General features: G+C 39.2%; 2 long non-coding RNA genes across 2 annotated transcripts; one reads left to right on the forward strand and one right to left on the reverse strand.

Annotated features, from left to right (window-relative positions):
- The first annotated feature begins 11123 nt into the window (after positions 1-11123).
- On the forward strand, positions 11124-14180 carry LOC121767310. Its single transcript, XR_006043071.1, has 3 exons — positions 11124-11968; positions 13521-13588; positions 14118-14180. It is a non-coding gene; the product is annotated as an uncharacterized LOC121767310 (long non-coding RNA).
- LOC121767309 lies at positions 11970-12784 on the reverse strand. Its single transcript, XR_006043070.1, has 2 exons — positions 12381-12784; positions 11970-12288 (listed from the first exon to the last, which is right to left on the reverse strand). It is a non-coding gene; the product is annotated as an uncharacterized LOC121767309 (long non-coding RNA).
- Positions 14181-15395: the final 1215 nt, after the last annotated feature.

Raw genomic sequence — 15395 nt, forward strand, 5'->3', positions numbered from 1 at the left:
AAATTTGCTTCCCGGGTGAAATTGGGGGGAAATTGGGGATTGGGGGTAATTTCGTCATTTAACAAATACATTTAGGTCAAACATATGACCGTTCTCTACTGTTTGTTAAATAATTGAGCTCAATTCTTGCAAGATGAACAAAACAGTCATTCCATATATATACTCCCAAATCTGCTTCAAAACCGGGAGGAATTCAAATCTTCGATTTCGCCGAATTGGAATTATGCCAAAGTGAACACGCCCTGAGATTATGAGTTCATTTCTAGGCATTTCATGGTGTTTGTTTCCCAAGAGTTCATTTCTACGGAGCCTTGGACCCGCACTATTCATGCTAATTAGAGCAAATATCATTTCTTTCAAAATTTGTGGTTTTTGCTATCTGTATTAGAGTTTGTATATAGATTTGGAGTGACTTTATAACTGTACCCTTACCTTTTGATGATGTAGGTTTACAATAAAATAGTAGTTTGGGACTGAAGATTTGGTCTTTTCCGACCTTTCATGCGAAAATACATTCTATAGCCCAATAATTACCTTCCTTGACCTAGAAAATGATACTTATCAAAAGTTTATAAGTAAAAGAATAACATTTTATAATTTTGGTTCATCTCATAATAAGATTCATATTTTATTTTTACCAAAAATGATAAGTAGGTTCATATTTCACTAACTCAATACACTCATATTTTATTATAAAACCAATATAAAAAAATGAGGGTCATGTTCCACTAACTTTTCTAACTTATTATTCCGTATTTTTTACTTTTCTTAAAATATGTGCCAGACCAAATATAATTCCTAGTGGGACATAGTTAATACACTGGTTGATTTTGATTTATGTGGGCCACAACACAAGAATTATTAGGCTCTGATTTCATTTCTCAAGATTTATCAAATAGAAAAGTGAACATACCTATGTAGTAGGCATGCACAAACCGACCCGGCCCGGCGGTTAACCGGCGGTTCGGAACCGCCGGTTCATGAACCGGGCCCGGAACCGGCGGGTTGAACCGGCAGAAGGGTCGCAGGGTCGGAAGGGCCGGTTCAGGTTCGGCAATATATTGAACCTGAACCGGCGGTTCAAAACCGGCGGTTCGAACCGCCGGTTCAAAGGGTCGAACGGCATAGGGTTCGTAGGGGTTCAAAGTAGGGATTGGTATGAACCGGCGGTTCGCCGGTTTTGGGCGAAAACCGCCGGTTTGAACCGGCGGTTCCGACCGGTTTCCGCCGGTTCCGGAAGCTTTTTAGGCGTAGGGGCTAGGTGAGGTCAGAAACCGGCAGTTTGTGTCGGAAAACCGTGGACCAACCCGCCGGTTTTGTGGAAAAACCGTCGGTTTTGTGGTTGAACCGCCGGTTCAGGCGGTAAACCGGCGGTTCGGCCGAAAATTTGAAATTTGAATTTTTTTTTTTTATTTCTTCCAATTTTACTCCTATAAATACCCCACTTCTCCTTCATATTTCCTTACCCCATTCTTGTGTTAACAAGGATTTCATTCTCAATCTCCATTTCTCTATTCTTTCCTCATTCTCTCTAATTGCGCAAGTTTAATTCTACACTTTCTGCTCACTACTATATTTGTTGTGCTCATAATTTACCACTTCTTTTATACTTTATACATATTTCATTCCAAGTCAATATTACTTTTCATTTATCAATATATTCAATATGTCTTCTTCTCGTGGTGGATCGGGACGTGGTGATCGGGGCAAGGGAATAGCCCAAGATCAAAGCACTACGCGTCCCTCAAAATCTCGACGACTAGTCGTCGAGATGTTATGGAAGAGGTTTCCCGATTGGCAGCCGAACGCATGCAAGTAAGTAATGAAAAATTTGTTTTCCAATTCACATGCACAAAATTTCATTAATTTTTTTTTTTTTTGCGTTCATACTTTTAACTTCTACTTACATAATATTTGTAGATGGAAAAAAATCATAGGACCGCCATGCTACTTGCTGAAATGCAACAAGGTGGGGGTAGGGGAGGTCGTTCCCAACAAGATGAGGAGTTCGACGTTACTATATCGTCGGACTCGGACAACAACGAGGATAGATCGCATTCTCGTATTCCTTCTAGCACCGGCGGAAATGAGGAGATGCCTCCCCCTGCACCCACTAACACGGCAAAAGCTTTGAAATCGGACATTTTTATCAAACACTACAAGAAGGTGGCGGTGGTGATTCCAAGTTCTCACGATCCGAACTCTCAAGAAGAGACTTCGGACTTTCATGTTTACTGCAACTATTGCGATAAAGTGTGCAAATGGTCCGCCGGTGGTGGATATGGCACCCTCCGTCGCCATTTAGTGGCAAAGCATCCGGTAGAATGCGGCACTGCCTCTACCCAAAGCCAACTAAACTTCCAACCCGCCGGCTCGGGTTCGTCAGGTGCGCCTCTATTTAAATATGATAAAAAGAATTTTGATGATACAATGACTAGATGGGCGGCTATGAAGCATATGCCCTTTAATGTTTTTGATGACAAAAGTTTTGAGGTTACTATGCAAAGTGGGTTGAATGTAGCAATCAAAAGAATAGGTCGAATGACCGTGCAACGATCTACCGTTCGGCAGTGCTTGGAGAAAAAGGTAGAATTATCACGTTATTTAGTTAACATGGGCCACAGGGTGAACATTTGCTCAGATGTTTGGACGGATTGTTTTAACCGTCATTCATACATGGGTATTACGGTTCACTTTGTGGACAACAGTTGGACTTTGAACAAGCGTTTAATTGGTTTTAGAGAATTTGAAAGTCCACACACTGCACCCGAAATTGCTTCTTTGATTATACAAGTGTTGAATGAGTTTCAGTTATGCAACAAGATATTTTCTATTGGTTTTGATAATGCAACTGCCAACACCGCAAGTATTGCCGATTTGATTGCGGCTTGTACACCGGTAATTGGAGGTAAGTATTTTCATCAAAGATGCATTTGCCATATTTTAAATTTATGTGTACATGATGCGCTTGAATTATGGCAAAAGCATGTCTCTCCTATTAGAAATGCAGTTAGATTAATCCATCAAAAGTCAGGTATTGGCAAAGCATGGAAGAAATATTGCCATCAAAAGAATGTCAGGTACACGAATTTTACTATGGATGTGTCTCATAGATGGAATTCGACATATGATTGTCTGAATTCTACCTTGACACATAAAGATGCTTTATGTGATTTTTATAGAACTAACCCCTACCGTGATTTATATCTTTCGCATAGTTGTTGGGATAACAGTTTGGCTTTATTTAAATTGTTCAAATATTTCAAAAATGCTACTGTTGAATTGTCGGGTGTTTATTATTGCACTGCTGTTCGTGTTTTGGAGCATTGCATGTACATATCCCTTGGTTTTAAAACTGCAATGAAAAATGCTTCCTCTTCTCCCGAGTTAATGTGCGTTTTGTATTATATGATTGAAAAATGGCTCAAGTATTTCAGTGAGATTCCTAACGTGTTTTTGATTGCAAAGGTATTGGATCCAAAATGGAAATTAGCAGGTACCTCTAGAATTTTAGATTTTTATTATAACAATTTGAGTTCAATTGATCTTGGTCCCCTTCAAGCAATCAAATCGGATACCAGTGACAAATTTGGAGTCGACCTCTCAGAAACCTTTCAAATAAACCTCCCGGACCGGTCAGTTGTGCAACAAAACCTCGAGTATAACTTGCGCTCTCTCTACACCGAATATGAAACCAAGTATAACACCACTCACCAAGTCAGAAGACCACCTCCTCCACAACATAACTATGGCTTTGCATTTCAAGCCGATTATGATGACCCCGACGCGCAATCCCAACTAGCCGACCTATACAACTACAGCACCGGCGGAAGGTCCTCAGGTATGGTCAGTGAATTAGATTTATATTTTGAATCACTCTTTTCCTTTGGTGATGAAGGTCCTACTCCTCCCGCCCAAATCGACGTCCTCGATTGGTGGGGAACCCACGACAAAGATTTTCCCATCCTTGCTTCAATGGCCAAGGAGATTTTTTCTGTTCCGGCTTCCACCGTCGCCGTCGAGTCCGCTTTTAGTGTTGGCTCGCACGTTTTGGATGAATCACGAAGTAAGCTCTCGGCGAAAAATATGGAAGCCGTGATGTTACTTGATGATTGGGCCAAAGCTGACGTCCGAGAACAAGAAAATGATTGGAATGATCGTCAAGAGGGATCACAAGATGAATTCACCGGGGATGAAGATTAGGCCAACCGTCAACCGTCGCCGGCCAAGCCAAATAGGTAAGTAAGGTAAGAGAACTACGTGGACTTTGATTCCCTAATGCAAATGAGCAATTGGGATACGTAGACACCTCAACTTAAATTTTTTAATTTAAGTTGAGCTCAAGTCCTTTTTCTTTTATTTCTTTTTTTTCCCATTAATTCCTACTTTAAAAATATGCAAATACAATTACATAATTGTATTTGTATATACTCTAGTCGATGAAGTATATTTCTCTATACGGCTAAATGAGGGAAACTTTTGACAATTCTACTATAATTGTTGATTGTTAGACGAAACTCAACATTTAAAGTTGAATTGCTAAAGGTGTCCTTAATTTAGTTATGTAGAAAGATCTTCTTCGCCGGTTAAGAGTATATATATAATACACTTATACGTTTAAGAACTTCAACGTCATTTCTTGTCACGTGTATTTAAATTTTGTTTAAGACTTCAAGACCGCCATATGTTTTCAATTTGTAATTGTTGTAACTTGTCACGTGTAATTTGTAAACATGCAATTTCAATAAAATTGCAACTTTAGCCGTATTTTTTTCAATTTTATTTACTCACATTGCATACAAAAACAAACTTGAAAAGTGTAAATTAATTTGATTAAAATTGAAAATTTGAAAAATGCAAAAAAAAAAAAAAAAAAATTCGTCGAACCGCCGAACCGGCCCGGAACCGGCGGTTCAAGCCGAAAACCGGCGGTTTTGAACCGCCGCGTAACCCGCCGGTTTTTTGAACCTGAACCGGAACCGCCGGGAGCTAGGCGGGCGGGTTCAGGTTCGGCATTTTCTCGACCCTTGAACCGCCGGTTCGGGCCCGGAACCGGCGGTTTACGACCCTTGTGCATGCCTACCTATGTAGCATCATTTTGGGACATCTCGTTCTCCCTTTTTCTTTTATTTAAGTACTACTGGGGAGTACTATGGCGCATCCTTAATTAGAGTCACATCGTATTTTCAACTTTGTGCTGCCACGTGGCACGCAACGTGCAACGTTATAAACACAAACATGCAATATACATTTATGGAGGTTGTAGATGGATTTATGCAGATTGCATTTTAGTTATAAGCAGATTGCATTTTATATTGGTTTTGCAATTGAAATATAAATTGTCTATAATGCAAAATAAACTATATATAAATGCAATTCATCTATATATATAATGTAAAACTCAACAATAAAAAATGCAATCTGTCTATAAGCAAAATACAATCTGCGTAAATCCATCTCCAACTTCCACAAATATATATTGCATATTTGTATTTACATTATTGCATCTTACGTGCCACGTGACACTATATTGTAACTTTAAAGTGCCACGTGGCAGTATATTGTAACTTTAAAATTAGTTATTTTTTAAACTAATCCCAATACTACGTACTACTATTAGTACTTTATCTCAACATAATTACGTTTTCAATCAATTTTTACGTGTTGACGAATATGACCAATATCCTACATTTACTTATTCAAATTATATAAATACTTTAAAATATTTTTCACATAAAAATATTTATAACAGTGACTGCAAAGTATCTGAATTGAAATAACATTTTAAATTTTAAATTTTCTTTCAATCAATGTTTTTTAATCAACTCGCAATTGCCATTTTTGACATAATCTATTATGTTCAGAAGGCGTAGCAGCGGTACATAATCTATTAGCGCAATCCGACTATACCTGCTCGACCGGGCTTGCGGATTTAATTACTAATATCACCACCATTTTACGAAATCCTATTATGAAGCCGAAGACATTACAACTTCCTGAGCGAATTATTGGGCCTGAAGCAGGCCCATGGTTTATAAATTGTATTCCACCCAATTTAGTTTTAGAACATCTATCATTATCTTCTACTACGTCCATTCCTTCATAGTTGAAGCACTTCTTTTTGACACAAAGTTTAAAAGTTAGATATATAATCAGGGACGGAAGTACCAGCGGCCAAGCCACCGCTCCAGCAGGGGCTTGGCCGGTCCCAGAACCTGCTTACCCATGGTCGCCCTCCGCCCCGGCGCCCCAGCGCCACGACACCGAATGCGAAATGTTCAAAGTTGAGAAGCTGAGCCCCCCAGATTTGGGGAAGAAGATGAAGGAAAATGGGCTTGAACTCATGTAGGAGTATTAATTTTCTATTGAGCCTTAAATTTTATATAATAATTATTGGGTTGTTTTTATTGAATATTATGATAATAAAACAAGCCCAAGTTTAAACAATTAAAAACATAATCAGCAAAACCCAACAATTAAAATCCCACATGCTATGAAGCCGAGCATAAATTCTTTTTCACAATTTTGATTTCTTCTTTTAATTTACTTTTTTTTCTTCCCATTTTATTTTCCTTTTTAATCATGAGTGGGACACTTGTTACCAAATTGTCCAAATTTTATTTCTTGCACACACTATATTTTCAATATTCTTGCTTTTAATTTAAAATGTCATAGATAAAATATTTTAAGTACAAACATGATCTAATCATCAATTTCATAGATTTTGTAATTTGAATTATTTTTGGTTATTTAAAAAAACCTAAAATCCAATTAAAACATACCTAAATAAAATACATCTTAACTTAACTTTTTATTTTAATATTTCTTTTATAGATACATTAGTTTTTATTCTAATATTCCTTTTATAGATATATTTTGATTGTAATATATATTTTAACTTAACTTTTTACTACTTGATCACTTGTTTTCGGATTTCAAATAAAATATTAGGTTTTCTAAATTTGATTTCGGATTTCAAATAAAATATTAGGTTTTCTAAATTTGATTGCATATTTTTATTTTAAAAAAGAAATTGAATGAAACAATAAATCAAACGGTATAGTATATCAATAAATTAGTTTTATTATTATTATTATTATTATTATTTTAAATAATATTATTTTTTATTAAATTTTAGCACCGGCTAATTTATATTTCTAATTCTGTCTCTGTGTATAATGTGTTAAAATGGATAAATAATAAAATAGATAATGTATGACAGAAAAATATAGATACAATATAAAGTAGAAAAATGAATAAAGTAGAGCTAATAACGTAAGAGAGAATGAAATAGGAAAGAACAAATGAGTTAATAATTACTACTCCCTACATCCCTCTATAGCTGAGTCATTTCCTGTTTTGGTAACAATCACCAACTTTTCTTCTCTTTTATTTTACTCTCTCTTACTTTATTTTTTCTCCATCTCTCTACCTTTTTCCTTTCCTACTTTATTTTTCATTCACCTAACTCACTTTTAACACAATTTCTTAAATCTCGTGTCGAAAAGAAACGCCTCTACTAGAGAGAGACAAAAGGGAGTATCATATACAGAAATGAGTCAACTACGAAATGAAAAAATAGCTCATGAAGGAACGAATGAAGTACTCCTAATACTACTAATCCATCGACCTTCAAAATTAAATAATTAATGGTAAAGTCGACATGACACGATACCACCTCTACCCTGTATTTTCCTGTAAATATTGATTTTCTGATTTTATCGTGTACTCATTTTAGCATTTATCTGAACTCAAGGGAGTTGCAAAAAACACAAATTTATAATTTTAATTTAAATGTCTCGCATAAAAAATCGGACAAAATTGCCCATGGAATTTAAAGTCAGATTTTATTTTGCAAGATTACCTTAAAACAAAATCAAATATTACCATTTTTATAAAGTGTTATTAGTGTATAATATATCATATCTATTCTATGATTAATACCATGAACGTTGTGAAGGTGACAATTTCCCACCGCCAGCAACAAATTTTAGCAAATAAAAAATGACTTGACATGTCCAATGGCAATAATAAATGACGTGAAGATGAACCAACAATTATACACATTAAAACGACATACTTTTTATGATAATAATCTTTTTAAAAGAAAGTCTTCATCTTCTTCAGTATACATGTCTTTAATCTGGTTTCGCACTATTCCTCCAATTTTTCTATACATTTATTTACTCCTAGTGTGGTAGTGAAGCCATACATAGTTAAACACAGAGACAATCCCCAACAACGATCACCAATCCTAAAAGAAACTAGACCCAAGATGATAATTAGATTCTTGTTGGATATAGCATGGCAAAGATTGATATGAGGATATGATTGGAGGGCAATGGTGTGGTGCGAGTTTTTAATCGCATAAATGAGAAGGAATAGATGGGTTTGAGAAAAAAATTGGGGGAAAGAGTTCTAAAATATGTCTTTTGATGATAAGACCGGTGAATTAACATTCCGATATGCCACGCCGAATCAAATTTGTCATCTCATCGATTTCTGGAAAATTGGCGCCCCGTGCAAAGTTCAGAGCCTCCGCAATAGCGGACGAACACACGCCCTAGCGACCGGCTAGTGGCTCGGGCATCACGTTCATCCTCTATTGGAGTCGGCGAAAGCAATACGAACGAACGGGGCGGACAAGTGTTCGTACGCGATGGGGTGGCATTAGCCGATCGCTCGTCCGCTATTGCGCAGACGCGATCGGCGAGCAATCGCTATATTTCGATTTTATTTTAATTTCAACTCTATATATACGGCTCGTTGCAATATTCTTCATTTGACCACTTGTATTAACGAGTTTGTCTCTACACACTCCCATTCCTATTGAATATAAAATGGAGCACGACAGTGACTCACCCGCGACGAGCGAATCACCGACGTCGACCGCGGTTCCCCAACCACCAACGGGGAACGTCGACGTCGACGTTCCCCATTGGAGGTGGGGGAACCGCGGCGGGAACGCCGGCGAGATGCCCGGGATGGCAGGGATGATGCCCAGAATGGGTATGGGTATGGGTGGATATCCCTGGTACTTCGGGATGTACCCGTGGATGGGGATGATGCCCGGGATGGCTGGGATGATTGTCGGGATGCCGGGGATGACTGGCGGTATGCCCGGTATGAGTGTCGGGATGGGGGGGATGATGCCTGGAATGGCGGGGATGGCGGGATGATGCCGGGAATGCCCGAGATGGGTCTGCAGGGCATGCCTGCAGGCTGCAGCTGCCAGAGGCAATAGATCGGGGGTTCCCAAATCGCTTGGGGGTTGGGGGCAATGTCTATCGACCCACTTTGTATTTTTTGACAGGTGGTTCCCAGGTCTCTACTCCACCAGAGACTCAGTTCACTGGTATCGAGACTTTCTCGCTGGAGGAGTTGGATCTTTCTCCGATCAAGGATATTCCCACAGAGACAGAACCGGTAGTAGGGCGTCGGAGTGCTTCGGCAGGGGCAAGGTCGAAGAAGAAGGGCAGGGGCAGGGGCAAGGGCAAGGGGGTGGCGGGCAAGTCCTCGCAGACGGGGGACGAGGAGGATGGGCGGAGGACCGTCTGGACTCCGGAAGAGTGCGTGGCTATGGCAAAGGCCTGGGTCAACGTGTGTGAAGACCCCATTCGGTCGAACAATCAGACCATCGACAGGATGTGGGCTCGCATCTCCTAGGCGTACGAGAAATAAGCCGAGGGGTGCGAAGTATCACACGTCTTAGGAGCTCCAGAAACAATGGGAACAGATAAAGGTCGTCGTCTCCAGATTTGTCGGCATCTACGACAACAACACGGTAACGATAACTAACGGCATGACCATGAAGGATGTGAAAAGGTTGTCGTACTAGCAGTTCCCAGAGCCTAGAAAGCACGGCCAGTTTAAGTACTGGGAGGCTTATGAAGTGTTGATGGAGTCCCCCAAATTTTGAGCTGGGGCTGCAGATGGCTGGCTGAAGCGGACGAAGATCAACATTGCCGGCGATTACAGCAGCAGTGTCGGTTCCCACGACCTCCCCGATGATGCCAAAGAGACCCCTCCACCAGTAGCTCCCCGCCGCTGTCGCCCAGTTGGGCAAAATACGGCAATGCGGATGTCTAGGGAAGGCTCCAGCGGGTCCCTGGAGGTCCAATCTGCAGCTCCCAGTGCCGAGCCCAGTCACGCTCTCACTAACCTCGCGCGCATGCAACAGCAGAGGAACTTGTTCGAGGTCATATAGGAGTGGAAGGCGGCAATAGACCCCTTACACAAGGATTATCTGCAGAGCCTCATCCATGATATGAGGCGCGGTTTGGGGATTGCACCCCCCGCCAGGGGTGCCGTTGGGAAGCCTCTGGGGGAGCATATGGGGATTCCGATGCCGCCGGGACTGGCCAAGGGGACTCCGAAGAGTGAGACGGGGGGCCGCGTGTGGTGAAGCTTTGAGATGGTTGTTTTTTTTTTAACTATGTATTGTTTTTTGAAATATGTATATATTTTTTTTGAAATAAAATGGTTGCATGTTCTTCGTAATCGTGTCAAAATTTTAATTCCGTATTTGTAATTTTGTGCATTTGGTTTAAAATTCACAAAATGTGCAGTGGTTAGTCCTAGTGTTGTGGCAGTGCAGTGATTAGTCCTAGTAACGTGGCAGAATGTGTTTTTGGTTAGTCCTAGTGCTAGGCTATTGGTTAGTCCGCACTACTGCGGATGCTCTCTTGGTAGTTTTTGCAAGCTTAAAATTCATGTAAAAAATTCTTACCCTCTCCGTCTCATTCAAGATGATCACTCTTACTTTTTGATTTGTCTCCATCAATATATTTAAAAATAAATTTCTCTCTTCTATATCTTCATTAAAATATTCAATCACTTTTTCCACTCTACTTTATCACACTTAATTACTCTACCTAAATTCATGACTTGAGTCATTCAAGAATATGGTCATCTTGAATGAGATGAGTGAAGTATTTCAATTAGTTGTATGGTTTAATAGCTAGTAATGTAACAACCCGAACTTTCGTACCTTATTATTATTATTAGCCTAAAGATAAATAATAAGTGATTGTTGTAGTATTCGAAATCTGCCATTTTCATGAATAATAATTGATCTTGGAATTATAAATAATCGTTGCTTCGTTATCGAACGAATATTTCAAGTAAAAAAAAAAGTAACACCAAATAAAAATTTATAATGTCCGACATATCTCCGAAGTCCGCTAAATTACTATTATAAAAATTTATCAAATCTTTATCTATTACAATTAGAGAAAAGTTCACGCAGCCCGTTCAACGGTCGTGCTCGCACTCCAAGAAAGTCTGGTACATCATCAGGGAATACTATGGATGTTATTTGTTTTTCTACACCAAAGCCACGAACTTGAAACGATTATACATACACCAAAATTTAATAAACAAGTGAATAAATAAATAAACAATTACTTAAATAAATAAATAAAATAAATAAATAAAATAAATAAATAAAAAGAGGGTAGATTCAGAGGATCGGATTTTTTTCCCATAGCATTAAATGCTCCATTAATTGGATGGCAAAAGAAATCAAATGAAATCTAATAGTAGATTTGAGTGGATTTGGACGGAGGAGATTTATCTTCCCATCCAATCATAATCTTGGGAGGATATCATTTAATGTAAAAATATAGAAGATCACGGCCTCAAATTCTCAATCAAATTGCAAGAGGCTTCTTGGCCATTGAATCAACCCAAGGAAACACTCAAATATATGCATTGAGAGATTAGAAGATCAAAATTAAATATTGATAAAGATTTGAGCATTTAAGAGTCCTCCCACTTGTATAGCAAGTTGACCGAATCCAACAAGTATACAAATAATACACCCCCAACGTTTCCAAATACAGCCACCCATCATAATCAAACATCCCAAAAATACTACATAGAATAGAGGAGTACGAGGATGAAGAGTTGCTAATAATTGTAGGATCAAGTCCAGGATCCAATGACACTTTTGTTTCCACATCAAAAGGTAAACATCAAGCCTTTCTTTTCTTTCATCTATGTACAAGCATGTATATACAATTTCAAAGTTAGAATCTGCCCAAATTTGGAATTTACAACACCTAGTCTAGTCTAATAGTATGTTTCACCTTCAAGTCTTCCAAATTTCAAGAAATACTAAAATAGATCCAAAAACGTTAAGTAGATCCAAAAACGTGAAAACCCAAAATAAATTCAATAATAATCAAAAGGTTAGAGAAGTTTATCTTGGGAGCACACTTCTGCCGAAGATCCGTCAACAGCTCCGGCAGCCCGCACCACTCACTGCCGAGGATAATTTCACAATCTCTACAAATTGCAAATTACACACCAAACTTTTAGATCAAAGGTCAGATCTTTAGGAAAATAATTAAAATGGAAATAGAATGAAGTACCCTTACCTTGCTTGTCGAAATCGGCGTCGGCGGCTGGAAGGGGGGGAGATCCTCGGCGACGGCGGCTGGGGCGGACCCGCGACGGCGGCTGGGGCGGATCCGCAACGGGACGACGGCGGTAGGAGCTGCTGCTCGTGGCGTGAAGTAGAGGACGGCGCGAGGGCCCGCACGACGGCGGACTCCGAGATTTCCGTCAAAGTGGCAACCTCTTCGCCGGAGAATAGAGAGAGAGAGAGGCATGAGAGGGAGGCTGCTCCGGGAGAGGAAGAGGAAGAACCGAGAAAGGGGGGGAGAGAGGAAAGGAGAAGATGATGGAGGGGAGGGAGCTGAAACTCTAAATTTAGAGAAGGGTTTTTTTTCTATTTTGTGCAGTTTGGGGGAAGAAGATGAATAGTGATTGAGAGAGAGATGAAGAGTGATACGTGGGGGGGGGGGGATGTGGGAGTTAAAAATGGGGCTTGTTAATTTTTAAGAAATTTGGGCCATTTGTTTGTTTTAAAAAGAATTTGGGCCATTTGTTTTAAAAAGAATTTGGGGGCCTTTTGTTTTAAAAGAATTGGGCCTTATTAATTAAATGCTTTGTTTGGGCTCTTTTTATTTTGTTGGGGCTTCTTAATTAAATTGGGGATATAAGGTAGGGAAATAATTAAGTTTTGGGCTTTTTAAATAAATCTTTGGGCTGATAATTAATCGTGAGGAAATTATTTAATTAAATTCCGAAATAATTTTGAAGTATGAATAATTTACCCCAAGTTTCAAAATAAATATAATTGCGAGGGGAAATACTTGCGATAATTCGGTTAAACGCTTATATAATTTTGGGATTTTAATTCGACATCGTGGTTGAAAATACGAGGAGCCAACGGAGAAATTTTGGGCATAAGCGACCGACCGGCGTCGCAATCGACGCCTCGGGCGGCCGCTAAGGAAATGGAAAGAAAGAGGGAAACGACGTTCTCAAGTCACAAAAATAATTAAGTTTAATAAAGAAGTGCTATTAATTAAATTTTCCAATTTAATTAATATGCAAGTTTCTAAAATTTTCTAACGGTGAACAAATGATAAAAGAAATAAAGTAGGGGCATGCATTCCTATAAGTATGTGAATTTCTCGAGTCTTATTAAGTACGTTGTTTGTTCTCAAAAGGGCTATCTCCGTGAGTTAAGGGTGGAGTCGGAACGAAAGATTCAAGTTAAGGGAACTAAACGATCAAGGTGAGCTTTCTTATACTAAAAAAATACAAATCGTATTCTATGAAAACTCGAACACATGTTCATGATTTTTAAAGATGTTGTCTTGCCATAAATGTTTTGTGTATGATGCCTATCTGTTTGGCTAAGGCCAAGTGAATTATGAATTATGATATATGTGAATCGATTCGATTTTGAGTCCTGGTAGGGTGGTGTCCCTACTTGGAACCTCTGACCGTGAACGACAGAGAAGATGACCGTGGAAGGTGGCCACCTTCCCGGTACATGGAATCCTCTGACATGATGGGCAGAGAAGGTGACCGTGCGAGAACACCATCTCGACGGCACAATGTGATCAGATATGGCTAAGTACCGGAAAAAGGGACTGCAGTCCAATGTGAATGTTTAGTAAGCTCGGGTCTTTTCAACAACACCCCGAGTGTTACTGTGATGATGGCTTGACAATATTTTCAAATGTATATGTGTAATTTTCGGCAATGTGTTCATTGAGTACTTTTTGTACTCAGCCCTGCATATATTTCTAAATGTGCAGGTTGAGCAGCGAAGTGGTGGAGGAAGTGCTATTGAGACAAGACATTTAATTCAGTCAGATTTTGACTCTCGGAGGTTCATGTCTTCATACATGGAACCGCGTTCGTTTGCTTCCGTTGTGCATCTTAAAATACTCAAGTCTATTTTGTTCAAAACTCTGATTTTATTTCGAGCTATTCCCATTTGTTTGGAGCTATGGTCGAGTTTTGATGTTTTTCCCCTTTCTTCCCCTTTCTTCCCCGCTTCTTTAACCCTCCACTAGTCGCGATCAACCGTGTTTTCTATCCTTAGAAAATGCGGTCGTGACAAGTAAACCTTTTTGGCCTAATACTATTTTATGTCCAAAATTTTAAGCTAATTCAAAAAATGTTCACAGTGCAAATACACGTGAGACACATCATGTGTCAGACCCGCTAAAGGATTTGAGTCAGAACGAAAGCGATGACACGTCCATTGCAATATAGTTTAGTCGTCCTCATCCAAAACAATAAGGAGGGAGAATGTGCAAAACTCAATAAGGTCCGAGGCATGAATATGGTTTTCTTAAGGACGGTAAGATAGAGCTAAGAGAGGTGTCAATTGGACTAGGTGTCACCCGGCCGGGTGAAACGACGCCATTGTATCAACCATCTGTTCAAGTGGGAGGCTCGGAGAGAGCAGAGGATGTGACCCAACTGGATAGGAGCTTAGATATCAACCATTCAACCAGGTGAGAGATGTTGGAATGTCCTGTTAGGGTTTTGTATACTAGAAATCACCTTTCGAGTGATTGGATACTGTAAAACTCTAATTGTTATTTTCCAATAAATGCAACTGATTATTTTTTGTCATAATGTTGTTATGTTTTACATTTAATGGTTGTTTATTGCATATTTAAATGTATAAGCAAACGTAACAAAATCTAAGTCTTTGTTTTAGTAGACCGGTTGTGGGCGTCGTCCAATTTAAGATAACACGGTCAGTTCTAAACAAAGAAAAATAAGAATTTCACAACCTAGATAGGCCTAGACTACCTATCGTGAAAGGTTGCAATGTCAGTCCGATTATTTCTAAGCCTTATTGAAATAAGATGACGTTGGTGTGGTATAGCACTGAATGGATCTAACAGCAAGACGATTCTTTATGCTATCTACTGAAAGACGAGGTCTTGATAATTAATTTCTTAATCAATGTACGTTAGCATTGAGCATACGATATTGAGTATCTACTACTTTGACTTACCAAAGGTGTTTTCGTCACCCAACGATCCAGGTATATTGGGTAGTGGCGATCATTATCT

Source organism: Salvia splendens, chromosome 15 (genome assembly GCF_004379255.2).
Source record: "Salvia splendens isolate huo1 chromosome 15, SspV2, whole genome shotgun sequence".
Lineage (NCBI taxonomy): Eukaryota > Viridiplantae > Streptophyta > Magnoliopsida > Lamiales > Lamiaceae > Salvia > Salvia splendens.